This window comes from Bombina bombina, chromosome 5 (genome assembly GCF_027579735.1).
Source record: "Bombina bombina isolate aBomBom1 chromosome 5, aBomBom1.pri, whole genome shotgun sequence".
In the NCBI taxonomy this organism is placed as follows: Eukaryota; Metazoa; Chordata; class Amphibia; order Anura; family Bombinatoridae; genus Bombina; species Bombina bombina.
The window spans coordinates 726,196,903-726,217,014 of record NC_069503.1 but is presented as its reverse complement, the minus strand read 5'-3'; the positions used below and the strand labels follow the sequence as shown (position 1 = coordinate 726,217,014).

Here is a 20,112-nt window from a genome sequence, read left to right as displayed (position 1 = left end):
CTAGATTACAAGTAGAGAACTATTGATAGTGCAGGGAGCGCTATCAATATCACAGGACTGCGCTAAGATTAGCATGCAATCTGGTATTACAATTCCATGGTAAAACTGAGTAACCATAGAATGTTTCACGTGGCTGGCATCCCTTTAGCGTACCCTATGGTTAGCGCAGTCAGTCTAAATATTTAAATAAAGTTGTGAGTTATAACAGTGCTAAAAATGTTAGCGTAGATTGAGATCTAAAATAAAGTGTTAGAAAAGTATCACTAAACACATGTAAAATTTATTAAAGTATTACACATATATATATGCATAAAATATTAGTTTATTATTGAAATAAATGTATAAAAGTTGTTTAAAGGGGATATGTTATGTATGAAGGTTTGAGTGGGAAGAGTTTAAAGGTGCAGATAAATCATATCTGACATGGTTCTAGATTACAAGTGACGTGCTATTTAGCTCAAACACTGCTAGAAGTAAATTTTTAACATGCAAAGATTAGTGCGCATGAAACAGGTTGAAAGTAAATGGTTTGCTTGCGAGCGAAACCTGAATTGCGCTTACTTAAGGACTACAAATATCACAACCACATTAACTTCTTCTCTCAATAGACTTTAATGGAGTGCGCTGCTAAAAACAAACTAACACTTATCGCTCGCATGCTAACCCACACTGCACACCAGCAAGAAAGAAAGGAATTTATCAGATAAGAATATATTATATATTTTTTAAATATATATCTATACCTACAGGGAGTGAAGAATTATTAGGCAAATGAGTATTTTGACCACATCATCCTCTTTATGCATGTTGTCTTACTCCAAGCTGTATAGGCTCGAAAGCCTACTACCAATTAAGCATATTAGGTGATGTGCATCTCTGTAATGAGAAGGGGTGTGGTCTAATGACATCAACACCCTATATCAGGTGTGCATAATTATTAGGCAACTTCCTTTCCTTTGGCAAAATGGGTCAAAAGAAGGACTTGACAGGCTCAGAAAAGTAAAAAATAGTGAGATATCTTGCAGAGGGATGCAGCACTCTTACAATTGCAAAGCTTCTGAAGCGTGATCATCGAACAATCAAGCGTTTCATTCAAAATAGTCAACAGGGTCGCAAGAAGCGTGTGGAAAAAGCAAGGCGCAAAATAACTGCCCATGAACTGAGAAAAGTCAAGCGTGCAGCTGCCAAGATGCCACTTGCCACCAGTTTGGCCATATTTCAGAGCTGCAACATCACTGGAGTGCCCAAAAGCACAAGGTGTGCAATACTCAGAGACATGGCCAAGGTAAGAAAGGCTGAAAGACGACCACCACTGAACAAGACACACAAGCTGAAACGTCAAGACTGGGCCAAGAAATATCTCAAGACTGATTTTTCTAAGGTTTTATGGACTGATGAAATTAGAGTGAGTCTTGATGGGCCCGTGGCTGGATTGGTAAAGGGCAGAGAGCTCCAGTCCGACTCAGACGCCAGCAAGGTGGAGGTGGAGTACTGGTTTGGGCTGGTATCATCAAAGATGAGCTTGTGGGGCCTTTTCGGGTTGAGGATGGAGTCAAGCTCAACTCCCAGTCCTACTGCCAGTTTCTGGAAGACACCTTCTTCAAGCAGTGGTACAGGAAGAAGTCTGCATCCTTCAAGAAAAACATGATTTTCATGCAGGACAATGCTCCATCACACGCGTCCAAGTACTCCACAGCGTGGCTGGCAAGAAAGGGTATAAAAGAAGAAAATCTAATGACATGGCCTCCTTGTTCACCTGATCTGAACCCCATTGAGAACCTGTGGTCCATCATCAAATGTGAGATTTACAAGAAGGGAAAACAGTACACCTCTCTGAACAGTGTCTGGGAGGCTGTGGTTGCTGCTGCATGCAATGTTGATGGTGAACAGATCAAAACACTGACAGAATCCATGGATGGCAGGCTTTTGAGTGTCCTTGCAAAGAAAGGTGGCTATATTGGTCACTGATTTGTTTTTGTTTTGTTTTTGAATGTCAGAAATGTATATTTGTGAATGTTGAGATGTTATATTGGTTTCACTGGTAAAAATAAATAATTGAAATGGGTATATATTTGTTTTTTGTTAAGTTGCCTAATAATTATGCACAGTAATAGTCACCTGCACACACAGATATCCCCCTAAAATAGCTATAACTAAAAACAAACTAAAAACTACTTCCAAAACTATTCAGCTTTGATATTAATGAGTTTTTTGGGTTCATTGAGAACATGGTTGTTGTTCAATAATAAAATTAATCCTCAAAAATACAACTTGCCTAATAATTCTACACTCCCTGTATATATCTAGAAAAGATATAGGGGCCGCCAGACTTTGATAAATATAGGCCACTGTGTATATATATATATATATATATATATATATATATCGAAATATATATTTCAAAATATTAAGAACAATTTCTCCTATGGGAAGAACATTGGTATGTTAAATATCTTACAGTAAATATACAGTATGATTATTCATGCTGTAAGGCATTTGAGTGGAAAGGGCTCCAAAGTCTATATATTTATAGACTATATAATTTGTGCATATATGCGTATAAATGTATGTATATACATATATAAATACTTAATATACACATACACGTATATATACACATATATATATATATATATATATATAAAAACAGACACATAATCATTTCTTTATATATATACATACATACATACATACAAACAATATAGCACTTTCCATTCAAATACCTTGTCATATATCATATACCTTTTAACCTTTATAAAACTTTTTTTTTTTAAAGCTGTCGGCATACACCCAGATACTATAAGAAGTATTGGGTGTCTGGTTGCAGCAATTTACTTTCGGCCAGATTACGAGTTTTGCGTTATGAGCGGCACGGTAATAACTTGCAAGTTATTTCCACTGCTCACCTTTAATAGCGCTGATATTACAGGTTTGCAAAAACCCCACGTTAGCGGGCAATATGGCATCATTGAGCTCCATATCGCACACAAATACCAGCGCTGCTTTGAGCTGGTCTTACGTGCTCGTGCACGATTTCCCCATAGACATCAAAAAAAGCCTAACACCTGCAATAACGGAGCGTAAAGCTCCGTAACGCAGCCCCATTGATTCCTATGGGGAAAGAAAATTTATGTTTAAACCCGAGTTCTAAACACCCCTAATCTGCTGCCCCTAACATCGCTGACACCTACATTACACTTATTAACCCCTAATCTGCCGCCCCGACATCGCCGACAACTACATTACACTTATTAACCCCTAATCTGCCGCCCCAATATACTAAAGTTATTAACCCCTAAACCCCTGGCCTCCCACATCACTAACACTAAATAAAAATATTAACCCCTAAATCTAACCCTAACTTTAATATTATTAAAATAAATCTAAATACAAATTACCATTATTACCTAAATAATACCTATTTAAGACTAAATACTTACCTGTAAAATAAACCCTAAGCTAGCAACAATATAACTAATAGTTACATTGTAGCTATCTTAGGTTTTATTTTTATTTCACAGCTAAGTTTGTATTTATTTTAACTAGGTAGACTAGTTAATAAATAGTTATTAACTATTTACTAGCTACCTAGTTAAAATAAATACAAACTTACCTGTAAAATAAAACCTAACCTGAGTTACACCTAACATTACACTAGAATTAAATAAATTAAATTAACAAAATACATTTATCTAAATTACAAAAAAATAAACAATAAATTACACAAAATAAAAAAGAAATGATAAAATATTAAAACTAATTACACCTAATCTAATTGCCCTATCAAAATACCCCCCCAAAAAGAAAAAAAAACCTAGCCTACACTAAACTGCCAATGGCCCTTAAAAAGGCCTTTTGCAGGGCATTTCCCCAAAGAAATCAGCTCTTTTACCTGTAATAAAAAAATACAAACAACCCCCCAACAGTAAAACCCACCACCCACACAACTAATCCCCCCCAAAAAAACTAACTAAAAAACCTAAGCTCCCCATTGCCTTGAAAAGGGCATTTGGATGGGCATTGGCCTTAAAGGGCATTTAGCTCTTTTACATTGCCCAAAGTCCCTAATCTAAAAATAAAACCCACCCAATAAACCCTTAAAAAAAACCAACACTAACCCCCGAAGATCCACTTACAGTTTTTGAAGACTGGACATCCATCCTTATCCATCCGGGAGAAGTCTTCATCCAAGCGGCTAGAAGTCATCCTCCAGGCGGGCAGAAGTCTTCATCCAAGACGGCATCTTCTATCTTCATCCTTCCTATGCGGAGCGGCTCCATCTTCAAGACATCCTGCGCGGAGCATCCTCTTCTTTCGATGGGTCTTAAAGAATGAAGTTTTCTTTAAATGACGTCATCCAAGATGGCGTCCCTTGAATTCCAATTGGCTGATAGAATTCTATCAGCCAATCGGAATTAAAGGGTAAAAAATCCTATTGGCTGATGCAATCAGCCAATAGGATTGAGCTTTAATCCTATTGGCTTGCATCTAGCTGTTTATTATTTATTTATTTTATTTTACAAAAAATATATTCATGATGATATTGTTTGATACCGTATATAAAATGAATACAGGCTTTCAAGTCTCTGTTTACCAGAAAATGAATATGCTAGGATAAACCAAACATCTATTTATAATATCATATTGCAACTATCTCATTCTATCTTCCTAGCATAAGTATTGATTTAAAACCATTAAATAGTAGAGGGTGCTTACATGAAAGTTCTTAAGGTTTAACATTAAAAGGGAAAAAAAAAGGGGAGAACATCTTTCCTGTCTGGGTCCCCTCCGCATTCGATTATTAATTATATTAAATTTACACAATCTTTATTTAGAAATTCATCCCAATAGAGACGTATCATTTGGAAAAAATCCTCTTTCTTTGACTTTAAATAAAAGTATTCTTCTAATATTAATAATTCATTTACTCTAGATATTAACATTTCTACGTGTGGTGAAATAGTTTTCTTCCAGTTTCTGACTATGACAGATTTAGGGCCGTTTAGCACGTATGTTATAAGTTTAGCCCTAATTTTGCAAATACCCTTAATAGATTTATTTAAGAGAGCAGAATGTGTTGGATACATTATCCAACCATAGTTTTTAATTGTTGGACAATCGCACTATATGTGTTTCATTGTTCCTATCATCGCATCGTCTCCAGCATTGATTAGATGCCTTTGGGTAAATGCTATGTAACCTAGCTGGGGTGAGATACCATCTTGTTAATATTTTGTAATTAAGTTCTTGTATATTTGAGGAAACTGAGGGTCCAGCCATTTTGGAATAAAATTGAATCCAACCTTTATAAAACTTTTTAATTAATATTTATATGATTTCTTTTTTATTCAGATAGTGTATATATGAGTGTATTTATGTTGTGTTTGGTGCACATTTATTTTTATCTTTAACCCTGCATGATAACTTTAACATGCCACTTGCATTCTAGCCCAAGTGGCATGTTCTAGTAGTTTTTTGTTAATTTTGTGATGATGTCATCACAGGAAGTTGGTGCCTGCTGTTCCTGTTTGGTGATTTTCAGATGAGAAGTGTGTATAGTTCCCTATGTGGAATACTATTTAAGGTGGGTGATTAAGTTTGTGTTGTATCCTTGATAAAGGTCCCATGTGGAGGACCGAAACGTTGGATGTTTTTCGGTGTGAAGTGTACCACAATCTGTGAATAAAGTGGTAACATCCTTATTGAAGAAACCGGGTGCAAGTTATTTCTTTGGAGTGTGTTTGGAGACTCTGCACCGGCCATTGTTACCTTACAGGGAGTGTTAAGGTTGTGTAAGATTATATATATATATATATATATATATATATATATATATATAATAAAAAATATTTCTCCCTATAAGCTTTTTAGCCGGTGCACCGCCCAGCTAAAATTTTGACCAATATAAAATAAGGTAAGATTAAAAATGTCACATTTTTATTGCACAAATAATTAAATACTTTTCTTCTGTTAAGTGTGATCAGTCCACGGGTCATCATTACTTCTGGGATATTAACTGCTCCCCTACAGGAAGTGCAAGAGGATTCACCCAGCAGAGCTGCATATAGCTCCTCCCCTCTACGTCACTCCCAGTCATTCTCTTGCACCCAGCAACTAGATAGGTCGTGTGAGAGGACTATGGTGATTATACTTAGTTTTATATCTTCAATCAAAAGTTTGTTATTTTAAAATAGCACCGGAGTGTGTTATTACCTCTCTGGCAGAGTTTGAGGAAGAATCTACCAGAGTTTTGCTATGATTTTAGCCGGAGTAGTTAAAATCATATTGCTGTTCTCGGCCATCTGAGGAGTGAGGTAAACTTCAGATCAGGGGACAGCGGGCAGATGAATCTGCATAGAGGTATGTAGCAGTTTTTATTTTCTGACAATGGAATTGATGAGAAAATCCTGCCATACCGATATAATGTCATGTATGTATACTTTACACTTCAGTATTCTGGGAGAATGGTACTTCACTAGAATTACACTGTAAGAAACACATAAAGCTGTTTAATAACTAGAGATTATGTTTAACGTTTTTGCTGGAATGTAAAATCGTTTTCATTTGCTGAGGTACTGAGTGAATAAATGTTTGGGCACCATTTTTCCACTTGGCAGTTGCTTAAATCTGTTTTTTCTGTCAGTTTCTGTTCTCCCTCACTGCTGTGTGTGTGGGGGAGGGGCGCTTTTACTATGCATCAAATATTTCAGTCAGCAACTCATTGTATTCCCTGCATGATCTGGTTCATCTCTACAGAGCTCAGGGGTCTTCAAAACTTATTTTGAGGGAGGTAATTTCTCTCAGCAGAGCTGTGAGAATTATAGTTTGACTGAAATAAAAACTTTTATTCTGTAATTTGTTTCCTGCTTTCAGAAATTGTTATCTTTGCTAATGGGATTAAACCTTTGCTAAAGTTGTGTTGTTTACAAGGATTGAGGCTATAACTGTTTCAATTTATTAATTTTTAACTGTCATAGATCTTCAGTGCTTCTTAAAGGCACAGTACGTTTTAATATTATTCTATTTGAATTGTATTTCCAAGTTGCAAGTTTATTTGCTAGTGTGTTAAACATGTCTGATTCAGAAGATGATACCTGTGTCATTTGTTGCAATGCCAAAGTGGAGCCCAATAGAAATTTATGTACTAACTGTATTGATGCTACTTTAAATAAAAATCAATCTGTACAAATTGAACAAATTTCACCAAACAACGAGGGGAGAGTTATGCCGACTAACTCGCCTCACGTGTCAGTACCTACATCTCCCGCTCAGAGGGAGGTGCGTGATATTGTAGCGCCGAGTACAGCTGGGCGGCCATTACAAATCCCATTACAGGATATGGCTACTGTTATGACTGAAGTTTTGGCTAAATTACCAGAACTAAAAGGTAAGCGTGATCACTCTGGGGTGAGAACAGAGTGCGCTGATAATATTAGGGCCATGTCAGACACTGCGTCACAGGTGGCAGAACATGAGGACGGAGAACTTCATTCTGTGGGTGACGGTTCTGATCCAAACAGACTGGATTCAGATATTTCAAATTTTAAATTTAAACTGGAAAACCTCCGTGTATTACTAGGGGAGGTGTTAGCGGCTCTGAATGATTGTAACACAGTTGCAATACCAGAGAAAATGTGTAGGTTGGATAAATATTTTGCTAAAGTAATGAGGTTTTTCCTATACCTAAGAGACTTACTGAAATTGTTACTAAGGAGTGGGATAGACCCGGTGTGCCGTTCTCACCCCCTCCGATATTTAGAAAAATGTTTCCAATAGACGCCACCACAAGGGACTTATGGCAAACGGTCCCTAAGGTGGAGGGAGCAGTTTCTACTTTAGCTAAGCGTACCACTATCCCGGTGGAGGATAGCTGTGCTTTTTCAGATCCAATGGATAAAAAGTTAGAGGGTTACCTTAAGAAAATGTTTGTTCAACAAGGTTTTATATTGCAACCCCTTGCATGCATTGCGCCGATCACGGCTGCGGCGGCATTCTGGATTGAGTCTCTGGAAGAGAACATTGGTTCAGCTACTCTGGACGACATTACGGACAGGCTTAGAGTCCTTAAACTAGCTAATTCATTCATTTCGGAGGCCGTAGTACATCTTACTAAACTTACGGCGAAGAATTCAGGATTCGCCATTCAGGCACGCAGGGCGCTGTGGCTAAAATCCTGGTCAGCTGATGTTACTTCTAAGTCTAAATTGCTTAATATACCTTTCAAAGGGCAGACCTTATTCGGGCCCGGGTTGAAAGAGATTATCGCTGACATTACAGGAGGTAAAGGCCATGCCCTGCCTCAGGACAAAGCCAAAGCCAAGACTAGACAGTCTAGTTTTCGTTCCTTTCGTAATTTCAAAGCAGGAGCAGCATCAACTTCCTCTGCACCAAAACAGGAAGGAGCTGTTGCTCGCTACAGACAAGGCTGGAAACCTAACCAGTCCTGGAACAAGGGCAAGCAGACTAGGAAACCTGCTGCTGCCCCCAAAACAGCATGAATTGAGGGCCCCCGATCCGGGATCGGATCTAGTGGGGGGCAGACTTTCTCTCTTCGCCCAGGTTTGGGCAAGAGATGTTCAGGATCCCTGGGCGCTAGAGATAATATCTCAGGGATACCTTCTGGACTTCAAATACTCTCCTCCAAGAGAGAGATTTCATCTGTCAAGATTGTCAACAATCCAGACAAAGAAAGAGGCTTTTCTACGCTGCGTACAAGAGCTCTTGTTAATGGGAGTAATCCATCCAGTTCCACGATCGGAACAGGGACAGGGGTTTTACTCAAATCTGTTTGTGGTTCCCAAAAAAGAGGGAACTTTCAGACCAATCCTGGACTTAAAGATCCTAAACAAATTCCTAAGAGTTCCATCGTTCAAGATGGAGACTATTCGGACAATTTTACCTATGATCCAAGAGGGTCAGTACATGACCACTGTAGATTTAAAAGATGCTTACCTGCACATACCGATTCACAAAGATCATTACCGGTACCTAAGGTTTGCCTTCCTAGACAGGCATTACCAGTTTGTGGCTCTTCCATTCGGATTGGCTACAGCGCCAAGAATCTTCACAAAGGTTCTGGGTGCTCTTCTGGCGGTACTAAGACCGCGGGGAATCTCGGTAGCTCCATACCTAGACGACATTCTGATACAAGCTTCAAGCTTTCAAACTGCCAAATCTCATACAGAGTTAGTGCTGGCATTTCTAAGGTCACATGGATGGAAGGTGAACGAAAAGAAAAGTTCACTCGTTCCACTCACAAGAGTTCCCTTCCTGGGGACTCTTATAGATTCTGTAGAAATGAAGATTTACCTGACAGAGGACAGGCTATCAAGACTTCAAAGTGCTTGCCGCACTCTTCATTCCATTCAACACCCGTCAGTGGCTCAATGTATGGAGGTAATCGGCTTAATGGTAGCGGCAATGGACATAGTACCCTTTGCACGCTTACACCTCAGACCACTGCAACTGTGCATGCTAGGTCAGTGGAATGGGGATTACTCAGACTTATCCCCTTCTCTGAATCTGGATCAAGAGACCAGAAATTCTCTTCTATGGTGGCTTTCTCGGCCACACCTGTCCAGGGGGATGCCATTCAGCAGACCAGACTGGACAATTGTAACAACAGACGCCAGCCTTCTAGGTTGGGGTGCCGTCTGGAATTCCCTGAAGGCTCAGGGACTATGGAGTCAGGAGGAGAGTCTCCTGCCAATAAACATTCTGGAATTGAGAGCAGTTCTCAATGCCCTCCTGGTTTGGCCCCAGTTGACAACTCGGGGGTTCATCAGGTTTCAGTCGGACAACATCACGACTGTAGCTTACATCAACCATCAGGGAGGGACAAGAAGCTCCCTAGCTATGATGGAAGTATCAAAGATAATTCGCTGGGCAGAGTCTCACTCTTGCCACCTGTCAGCAATCCACATCCCGGGAGTGGAGAACTGGGAGGCGGATTTCTTAAGTCGTCAGACTTTTCATCCGGGGGAGTGGGAACTTCATCCGGAGGTCTTTGCCCAAATACTTCGACGTTGGGGCAAACCAGAGATAGATCTCATGGCGTCTCGACAGAACGCCAAGCTTCCTCGTTACGGGTCCAGATCCAGGGATCCAGGAGCAGTCCTGATAGATGCTCTGACAGCACCTTGGGACTTCAGGATGGCTTACGTGTTTCCACCCTTCCCGTTGCTTCCTCGATTGATAGCCAGAATCAAACAAGAGAGAGCATCAGTGATTCTAATAGCACCTGCGTGGCCACGCAGGACTTGGTATGCAGACCTGGTGGACATGTCATCCTGTCCGCCTTGGTCTCTACCTCTGAAACAGGACCTTCTGATACAGGGTCCCTTCAAACATCAAAATCTAACTTCTCTGAAGCTGACTGCTTGGAAATTGAACGCTTAATTTTATCAAGACGTGGGTTTTCTGAGTCAGTTATTAGTACCTTAATACAGACTAGGAAACCTGTTACCAGAAAGATTTACCATAAGATATGGCGTAAATACCTACATTGGTGTGAATCCAAAGGTTACTCTTGGAGTAAGGTTAGGATTCCTAGGATATTGTCTTTTCTACAAGAAGGTTTAGAAAAGGGTTTATCTGCTAGTTCATTAAAGGGACAGATCTCAGCTCTGTCCATTCTGTTACACAAACGTCTGTCAGAAGTTCCTGACGTCCAGGCCTTTTGTCAGGCTTTGGCCAGGATTAAGCCTGTGTTTAAAACTGTTGCTCCACCATGGAGTTTAAACCTTGTTCTTAATGTTTTACAGGGCGTTCCGTTTGAACCCCTTCATTCCATTGATATAAAGTTGTTATCTTGGAAAGTTCTATTTTTAATGGCTATTTCCTCGGCTCGAAGAGTCTCTGAATTATCAGCCTTACATTGTGATTCTCCTTATTTGATTTTTCATTCGGATAAGGTAGTCCTGCGTACTAAACCTGGGTTCTTACCTAAGGTAGTTACTAACAGGAATATCAATCAAGAGATTGTTGTTCCTTCTTTATGCCCAAATCCTTCTTCAAAGAAGGAACGTCTACTGCACAACCTGGATGTAGTCCGGGCTCTAAAATTTTACTTGCAGGCAACTAAGGAATTCCGACAAACGTCTTCTCTGTTTGTCATTTACTCTGGGCAGAGGAGAGGTCAAAAAGCTTCCGCTACCTCTCTTTCTTTTTGGCTTCGTAGCATAATTCGTTTAGCTTATGAGACTGCTGGACAGCAGCCCCCTGAAAGAATTACAGCTCATTCTACTAGAGCTGTGGCTTCCACTTGGGCCTTCAAGAATGAGGCCTCTGTTGAACAGATTTGCAAGGCTGCAACTTGGTCTTCGCTTCATACTTTTTCCAAATTTTACAAATTTGACACCTTTGCTTCATCGGAGGCTATTTTTGGGAGAAAGGTTCTTCAGGCAGTGGTTCCTTCTGTATAAAGAGTCTGCCTATCCCTCCCGTCATCCGTGTACTTTTGCTTTGGTATTGGTATCCCAGAAGTAATGATGACCCGTGGACTGATCACACTTAACAGAAGAAAACATAATTTATGCTTACCTGATAAATTCCTTTCTTCTGTAGTGTGATCAGTCCACGGCCCGCCCTGTTTTTAAGGCAGGTAAATATTTTTTAATTTATACTCCAGTCACCACTTCACCCTTGGCTTTTCCTTTCTCGTTGGTCCTTGGTCGAATGACTGGGAGTGACGTAGAGGGGAGGAGCTATATGCAGCTCTGCTGGGTGAATCCTCTTGCACTTCCTGTAGGGGAGCAGTTAATATCCCAGAAGTAATGATGACCCGTGGACTGATCACACTACAGAAGAAAGGAATTTATCAGGTAAGCATAAATTATGTTTTATATTAAACTAGGCGATAAGCCTGCCCAGAGGGCACTCTATGTTTAAAAAATACAACCCCCCCAAGCTACAGTTACAAAAAATAAAAAAGTAAAAATACAGAAAAAAAATAAACAAAGCTATCCAAAATAATAAAATTAAACCTAAACTAATACCCCTATAAAAATAAAAACACCCCCTAATCTAAGGGCAATCGGCACTTTTTCAAGCCCAAAAAAACCCTAATCTTAAAAAAAAAAAAAACACACCCCAAAAATGAAAATAAAAAAGCCTAAACCTAAGCCCTAAATAGTTACTCACTGTTTCTGAAGTCGGCGGAGGTCTTCTTCCAGACTGATCCATCATTTTCTATCTTCATCCTGAGTGAAGGTGGTGCGGAGTAGAGGTGCGGAGCTGTGTTCCCGATGTCTGGATACTCAGCGGCGGTCCTCGGCAGCGGCGGTCCTCGGCGGCATGGAGGTGCCTCTTCATCCAATGTCCGTCATTGACTGAATATTGAATGCAAGGTACCGCAATCAATTTGGGGTATCTTGCATTCCTATTGGCTGAAATTGGTTTAAATTAGCCAATAAGATTTCAGTAGCTCTCATCCTTTTGGCTGATTTTGAAAATTTCAGCCAATAGGAATGCAAGGTACCCCTATAAATATGGGGTACCTTGCATTCAATCTTCAGTGTGAGGCGGACAATCACATGAAGAGGAGCCTCCATGCCGCCGAAGACCGCCGTCGCAACATCTGGGAAGACCGTTCCGGACCTCCGCGGAGCCTTCGCTATGGATGAAGATGATGGACCCGTCTGGAAGAAGACCTCCCGTGGACTTCAGGAACCGTGAGTACATATTTGGGGCTTAATGTTAGGCTTTTTTTTTTTTTTGATTAGTTTTTTTTTTTGGCAATTTAAAAAGAGCTGAATGCCATACAAATGGGTAGTTTAGATTTCTCTTGTTAAGTGTAGTCAGTCCACGGGTCATCCATTACTTATTGAATATATCTCTTCCTAACAGGAAGCTGCAAGAGGATCACCCAGCAGAGCTGCTATATAGCTCCTCCCCTCACATGTCATATTCAGTCATTCTCTTGCAGCCTAACTAGATAGGTCGCTGTGAGAGGTCTGTGGTGTTTTTTAACTTAGTTTATTTCTACAATCAAAAGTTTGTTATTTTAAATAGCACCGGAGTGTGCTGTTTATTCTCAGGCAGCATTAGAAGAAGAATCTGCCTGCGTTTTCTATGATCTTAGCAGACGTAACTAAGATCCACTGGCTGTTCTCATCTGAGGAGTGAGGTAACTTCAGAGAAGGGGAATAGCATGCAGGCCCCCCTGCAAATGAGGTATGTGCAGTAATTATTTTTCTGAGGAATGGAATTGACTGAGAAAATACTGCTGATACCAATGTAAAGTAAGTTCAGCCTTAAATGCAGTGATAGAGACTGGTATTAGGCTGATGAGTGTGTGTACACTGAATGTATTTTTCTAAGGAATGGAATTGACTCTGAAAATACTGTTAATACTGAAATAATGTATGAGCCTTAACTGCAGTAAAAGCGACTGGTAGCAGGCTTATTAATAACAATTCATAACTTTTCAAATGTATGTTTAAAACGTTTACTGGCATGTTAATCGTTTTTTGTGAGGTACTTGGTGATAAAACTTATTGGGGCATGATTTTTACCACATGGCCATCTTTGTTTTCTGCATAGAAACAGTTTTCTGAGCTTCCCCACTGTTGTAATATGAGTGGGAGGGGCCTATTTTAGCGCTTTTTTGCGCAGTAAAAATTCAGTCACAATCTGTCTACTTCATCCTCCATGATCCAGATCGTCTCTAGAGAGCTCAGGGGTCTTCAAAATTCATTTTGAGGGAGGTAATCAGTCACAGCAGACCTGTGACAGTGTGTTTTGACTGTGAGAAAAACGTTAATTATTAAATTGTTAATCCGTTTTTGGGTATTAAGGGGTTAATCATCCATTTGCTGGTGGGTGCAATCCTTTGCTAACTTAATACATTTACTGTGAAAAATTGGTTACTATAACTATTTTGGTTCATTGTTATTTCAGCTTTTTGTGCTTCTTAAAGGCACAGTAGCGTTTTTTTTATTGCTTGTAAATTTATTTAGAAAAGTATTTCCAAGCTTGCTAGTCTCATTGCTAGTCTGTTTAAACATGTCTGACACAGATGAATCTCTTTGTTCACTATGTTTAAAGGCCAATGTGGAGCCCAATAGAAATTTATGTACTAATTGCATTGATGCTACTTTAAATAAAAGTCAATCTTTACATGTAAAGAAATTATCACCAGACAACGAGGGGGAAGTTATGCCGACTAACTCTCCTCACGTGTCAGTACCTTCGCCTCCCGCTCAGGAGGTGCGTGATTTTGTGGCGCCAAGTACATCAGGGAGGCCCTTACAAATCACTTTGCAAGACATGGCTACTGTTATGACAGAAGTATTATCTAAATTGCCAGAATTAAGAGGCAAGCGCGATAGCTCTGGGTTAAGGACAGAGCGCGCGGATGAGGTGAGAGCCATGTCAGATACTGCGTCACAGTTTGCAGAACGTGAAGACGGAGAGCTTCATTCTGTGGGTGACGGATCTGATCCAGGGAGACTGGATTCAGAGATTTCTAATTTTAAATTTAAGCTTGAGAACCTCCGCATATTGTTAGGGGAGGTATTAGCGGCTCTGAATGATTGTAACACGGTTGCAATTCCAGAAAAATTATGTAGGTTGGATAGATACTATGCGGTACCGGTGTGTACTGACGTGTTTCCTATACCTAAAAGGCTTACAGAGATTATTAGCAAGGAGTGGGATAGACCTGGTGTGCCCTTTTCCCCTCCTCCCATATTTAGGAAAATGTTTCCTATAGACGCCACCACACGAGACTTATGGCAGACGGTCCCTAAGGTGGAGGGAGCAGTTTCTACTTTAGCTAAGCGTACCACTATCCCGGTGGAGGATAGTTGTGCCTTTTCAGATCCAATGGATAAGAAATTAGAGGGTTACCTTAAGAAAATGTTTGTTCAACAAGGTTTTATCTTACAGCCCCTTGCATGCATTGCGCCTGTCACTGCTGCGGCGGCATTCTGGTTTGAGTCTCTGGAAGAGGCCATTCGCACAGCTCCATTGGATGAAATTATGAACAAGCTTAAAGCACTTAAGCTAGCTAACGCATTTGTTTCTGATGCCGTCGTACATTTAACCAAACTTACGGCTAAGAACTCCGGATTCGCCATCCAAGCGCGCAGAGCGCTATGGCTTAAATCCTGGTCAGCGGACGTGACTTCTAAATCTAAATTGCTTAATATTCCTTTCAAAGGGCAGACCTTATTCGGGCCCGGCTTGAAAGAAATTATAGCTGACATTACGGGAGGTAAGGGCCATGCTCTACCTCAGGACAGGGCCAAATCAAAGGCCAAACAGTCTAATTTTCGTGCCTTTCGTAACTTCAAGGCTGGAGCAGCATCAACTTCCTCCGCTCCAAAACAGGAAGGAGCTGTTGCTCGTTACAGGCAGGGCTGGAAAGTTAACCAGTCCTGGAACAAGGGCAAGCAGGCCAAGAAACCTGCTGCTGCCTCCAAGACAGCATGAAGAGAGGGCCCCCTATCCGGAAACGGATCTAGTGGGGGGCAGACTTTCTCTCTTCGCCCAGGCTTGGGCAAGAGATGTCCAGGATCCCTGGGCGTTGGAGATCATATCTCAGGGATATCTCCTGGACTTCAAAACTTCCCCTCCACGAGGGAGATTTCATCTTTCAAGGTTATCAGCAAACCAAATAAAGAAAGAGGCGTTTCTACACTGTGTACAAGACCTTTTACTAATGGGGGTGATCCACCCAGTTCCGCGGACGGAACACGGGCAGGGATTCTATTCAAATCTATTTGTGGTTCCCAAGAAAGAGGGAACCTTCAGACCAATCTTGGACTTAAAAATCCTAAACAAATTTCTAAGAGTTCCATCATTCAAAATGGAAACTATTCGAACCATCCTTCCCATGATCCAAGAGGGTCAGTACATGACCAAAGTGGATTTAAAGGATGCCTACCTTCACATACCGATTCACAAGGATCATTATCGGTACCTAAGATTTGCTTTCCTAGACAGGCATTACCAGTTTGTAGCTCTTCCCTTCGGATTAGCTACGGCTCCAAGAATCTTTACAAAAGTTCTGGGCTCACTTCTGGCGGTACTAAGACCGCCAGGCATAGCGGTGACTCCGTACCTAGACGACATTCTGATACAAGCGTCAAGTTTTCAAACTGCCAAGTCTCATACAGAGATAGTTCTGGCATTTCTGAGGTCACTTGGGTGGAAGGTGAACGTGGAAAAGAGTTCTCTATTACCACTTACAAGAGTTCCCTTTCTAGGGACTCTTATAGATTCTGTAGAGATGAAAATTTACCTGACAGAGGCCAGGTTATCTAAACTTCTAAATGCTTGCCGTGTCCTTCATTCCATTCCACACCCGTCAGTAGCTCAGTGCATGGAAGTAATCGGCTTAATGGTAGCGGCAATGGACATAGTACCATTTGCGCGCCTGCATCTCAGACCGCTGCAATTGTGCATGCTAAGTCAGTGGAACGGGGATTACTCAGATTTGTCCCCCCTACTAAGTCTGGATCAAGAGACCAGAGATTCTCTTCTATGGTGGCTCTCTCGGCCACATCTGTCCAAGGGGATGACCTTTCGCAGGCCAGATTGGACGATTGTAACAACAGACGCCAGCCTTCTAGGCTGGGGCGCAGTCTGGAACTCCCTGAAAGCTCAGGGATTATGGACTCAGGAGGAGAAACTCCTCCCAATAAATATTCTGGAATTAAGAGCAATATTCAATGCTCTCCTAGCTTGGCCTCAGTTAGCAACTCTGAGGTTCATCAGATTTCAGTCGGACAACATCACGACTGTGGCTTACATCAACCATCAAGGGGGAACCAGAAGTTCCCTAGTGATGTTGGAAGTCTCAAAGATAATTCGCTGGGCAGAGTCTCACTCTTGCCACCTGTCAGCGATTTACATCCCAGGCGTAGAGAACTGGGAGGCGGATTTTCTAAGTCGCCAGACTTTTCATCCGGGGGAGTGGGAACTTCATCCGGAGGTCTTTGCTCAACTGATTCTTCGTTGGGGCAAACCAGATCTGGATCTCATGGCGTCTCGCCAGAACGCCAAACTTCCTTGTTACGGATCCAGGTCCAGGGACCCAGGAGCGGTGCTGATAGATGCTCTGACAGCCCCTTGGGTCTTCAACATGGCTTATGTGTTTCCACCATTCCCGATGCTTCCTCGTTTGATTGCCAAGATCAAACAGGAGAGAGTTTTGGTGATTCTGATAGCGCCTGCGTGGCCACGCAGGACCTGGTATGCAGACCTAGTGGACATGTCGTCCTGTCCACCGTGGTCTCTGCCTCTGAGACAGGACCTTCTAATTCAGGGTCCTTTCAAACATCCAAATCTAATTTCTCTGAGGCTGACTGCATGGAGATTGAACGCTTGATTCTATCAAAGCGTGGCTTCTCGGAGTCGGTTATTGATACCTTAATACAGGCTAGGAAGCCTGTTACCAGAAAAATTTACCATAAGATATGGCGTAAATATTTATATTGGTGCGAATCCAAGAGTTACTCATGGAGTAAGGTTAGGATTCCTAGGATATTGTCCTTTCTACAAGAGGGTTTAGAAAAGGGCTTATCTGCTAGTTCGTTAAAGGGACAGATTTCTGCTCTGTCTATTCTTCTACACAAACGTCTGGCTGAAGTTCCAGACGTTCAGGCTTTTTGTCAGGCTTTAACTAGGATTAAGCCTGTGTTTAAGACTGTTGCTCCGCCGTGGAGCTTAAACTTAGTTCTTAATGTTCTTCAAGGCGTTCCATTTGAACCCCTTCATTCCATCGATATCAAGCTGTTATCCTGGAAGGTTTTGTTTTTGATGGCTATTTCCTCGGCTCGAAGAGTCTCTGAGTTATCTGCCTTACATTGTGATTCTCCTTATCTGATTTTTCATTCAGACAAGGTAGTTCTGCGTACTAAACCTGGGTTCTTACCTAAGATAGTTACTAACAGGAATATCAATCAAGAGATTGTTGTTCCATCACTGTGTCCTAACCCTTCTTCAAAGAAGGAACGACTTTTGCATAATTTGGACGTAGTCCGTGCCCTGAAGTTCAATTTGCAGGCAACTAAAGATTTGGAATATCAATCAAGAGATTGTTGTTCCATCACTGTGTCCTAACCCTTCTTCAAAGAAGGAACGACTTTTGCATAATTTGGACGTAGTCCGTGCCCTGAAGTTCAATTTGCAGGCAACTAAAGATTTTCGTCAAACTTCTTCCCTGTTTGTCGTTAACTCTGGACAGAGAAGAGGTCAAAAGGCTTCGGCTACCTCTCTCTCTTTTTGGCTTCGTAGCATAATACGTTTAGCCTATGAGACTGCTGGACAGCAGCCTCCTGAAAGGATTACAGCTCATTCTACTAGAGCTGTGGCTTCCACCTGGGTCTTTAAAAATGAGGCCTCTGTTGAACAGATTTGCAAGGCTGCGACTTGGTCTTCACTTCACACCTTTTCAAAATTTTACAAATTTGACACTTTTGCTTCTTCGGAGGCTATTTTTGGGAGAAAGGTACTTCAGGCAGTGGTTCCTTCTGTTTAATGTTCCTGCCTTGTCCCTCCCTTCATCCGTGTACTTTAGCTTTGGTATTGGTATTCCATAAGTAATGGATGACCCGTGGACTGACTACACTTAACAAGAGAAAACATAATTTATGCTTACCTGATAAATTTATTTCTCTTGTAGTGTAGTCAGTCCACGGCCCGCCCTGTCTTTAAGGCAGACCTAAATTTTAATTAAACTCCAGTCACCACTGCACCCTATGGTTTCTCCTTTCTCGTCTGCTTTGGTCGAATGACTGAATATGACATGTGAGGGGAGGAGCTATATAGCAGCTCTGCTGGGTGATCCTCTTGCAGCTTCCTGTTAGGAAGAGATATATTCAATAAGTAATGGATGACCCGTGGACTGACTACACTACAAGAGAAATAAATTTATCAGGTAAGCATAAATTATGTTTTTTTAGTGTTAGGTTTTTTATTTTGGGGGGTTTGGTGGGTGGGGGGTTTTACTGTTAGAGGAAAAGAGCTGTTTAACTCTCCTTTTTTTTAAGGAAAAGAGCTGTTTAACTTGGGCCCATGCCCTACAAAAAGCCCTGTTAAGGGCTATTGGTAGTTTATTCTTAGATTATGGGGTGGTTTTTTTTTTGGGGGGGGCTTTTTTATTTTCATAGGGATTAGGTTTATTTTTTTTTATTTTGGATAATGTGGTTTATTGTTTTCTGTAATGATAGCCTTTTTTATTTTGTGTAATTTTAGATTAATTTAATGTAATTTTTTTTTGTAATCTTTTTTTGTTTATTTTTTTAAAGTAATGTAGTATTTTTTATTTTATGTAATTAAGGGGTTAATTTAGGGGGTGTTAGGTATTTGCATTGTGGGGATTGGCGGTGTAGGGGTTAATATGTAAATTAATTTATTAAATTAATTATTTATTTGCGATGTGGGGAATGACGGATTAGGGGTTAATAGATGTATTAGGTAGTTTGCGATGTTAGGGTTGATGAATTTAGGGGTTATTTTATTCGTTTTTTTTTTTTCTTCTTAATACTTTGTACGGGCAGTTAGTTTTTTTTTGTTATACTTATTGTGGGTGGTTAGTTTTTTTTTGTAATACTTATTGCGGGCGGTTAGTTTTTTTTTGTAATACTTATTTCGGGCGGTTAGAATTTTTTTTTTAAAATACTTATTGCGGGAGGTTAGTTTTGTTTTTTGTAATACTTTTTGCGGGCGGTTAGGTTTTTTTTTTTTTTTAAATACTGATTGTTGGCGGTTATGTTTTTTTTTGTAATGCTCTGTTTGCCTTCGCTGCATCCTAGTGGATTCCGAAAATGGCAGGGTGGGGAAAGAATCAACCTGCGGTGGATTATTTCACCACCCTGCCATTTTCGGAATACGCGCATCCAACATTCTTTTGGCTGCCTTGCCCTGACAACATTCCTTTGAGTATGCATGCACAACTAGCGACGGACGCGTTAAAAACGCGATTGTAGTATAGATTATGCAATTCATTTGTGCTTTGGATAGCAGAAAATTATTTAATATTAGAAAATATTACACTGCTATTCTCATTGGTTAATTAGTTAGGGAGATTATTGCAATATAGTTATCCATGTTATACCAGAATTTGTTTTTAACCCCAAGAAAACTCTACGCTAGTGCCTTGGG

At 40.7% G+C, this 20,112-nt stretch overlaps 1 protein-coding gene across 5 annotated transcripts in view; it reads left to right on the top strand.

The window, feature by feature from the left end:
• Positions 1 to 20,112, top strand: part of ATXN1 (ataxin 1) — a 759,530-nt gene that overhangs the window by 526,364 nt on the left and 213,054 nt on the right. The gene's annotated exons all lie outside the window — the stretch shown is intronic.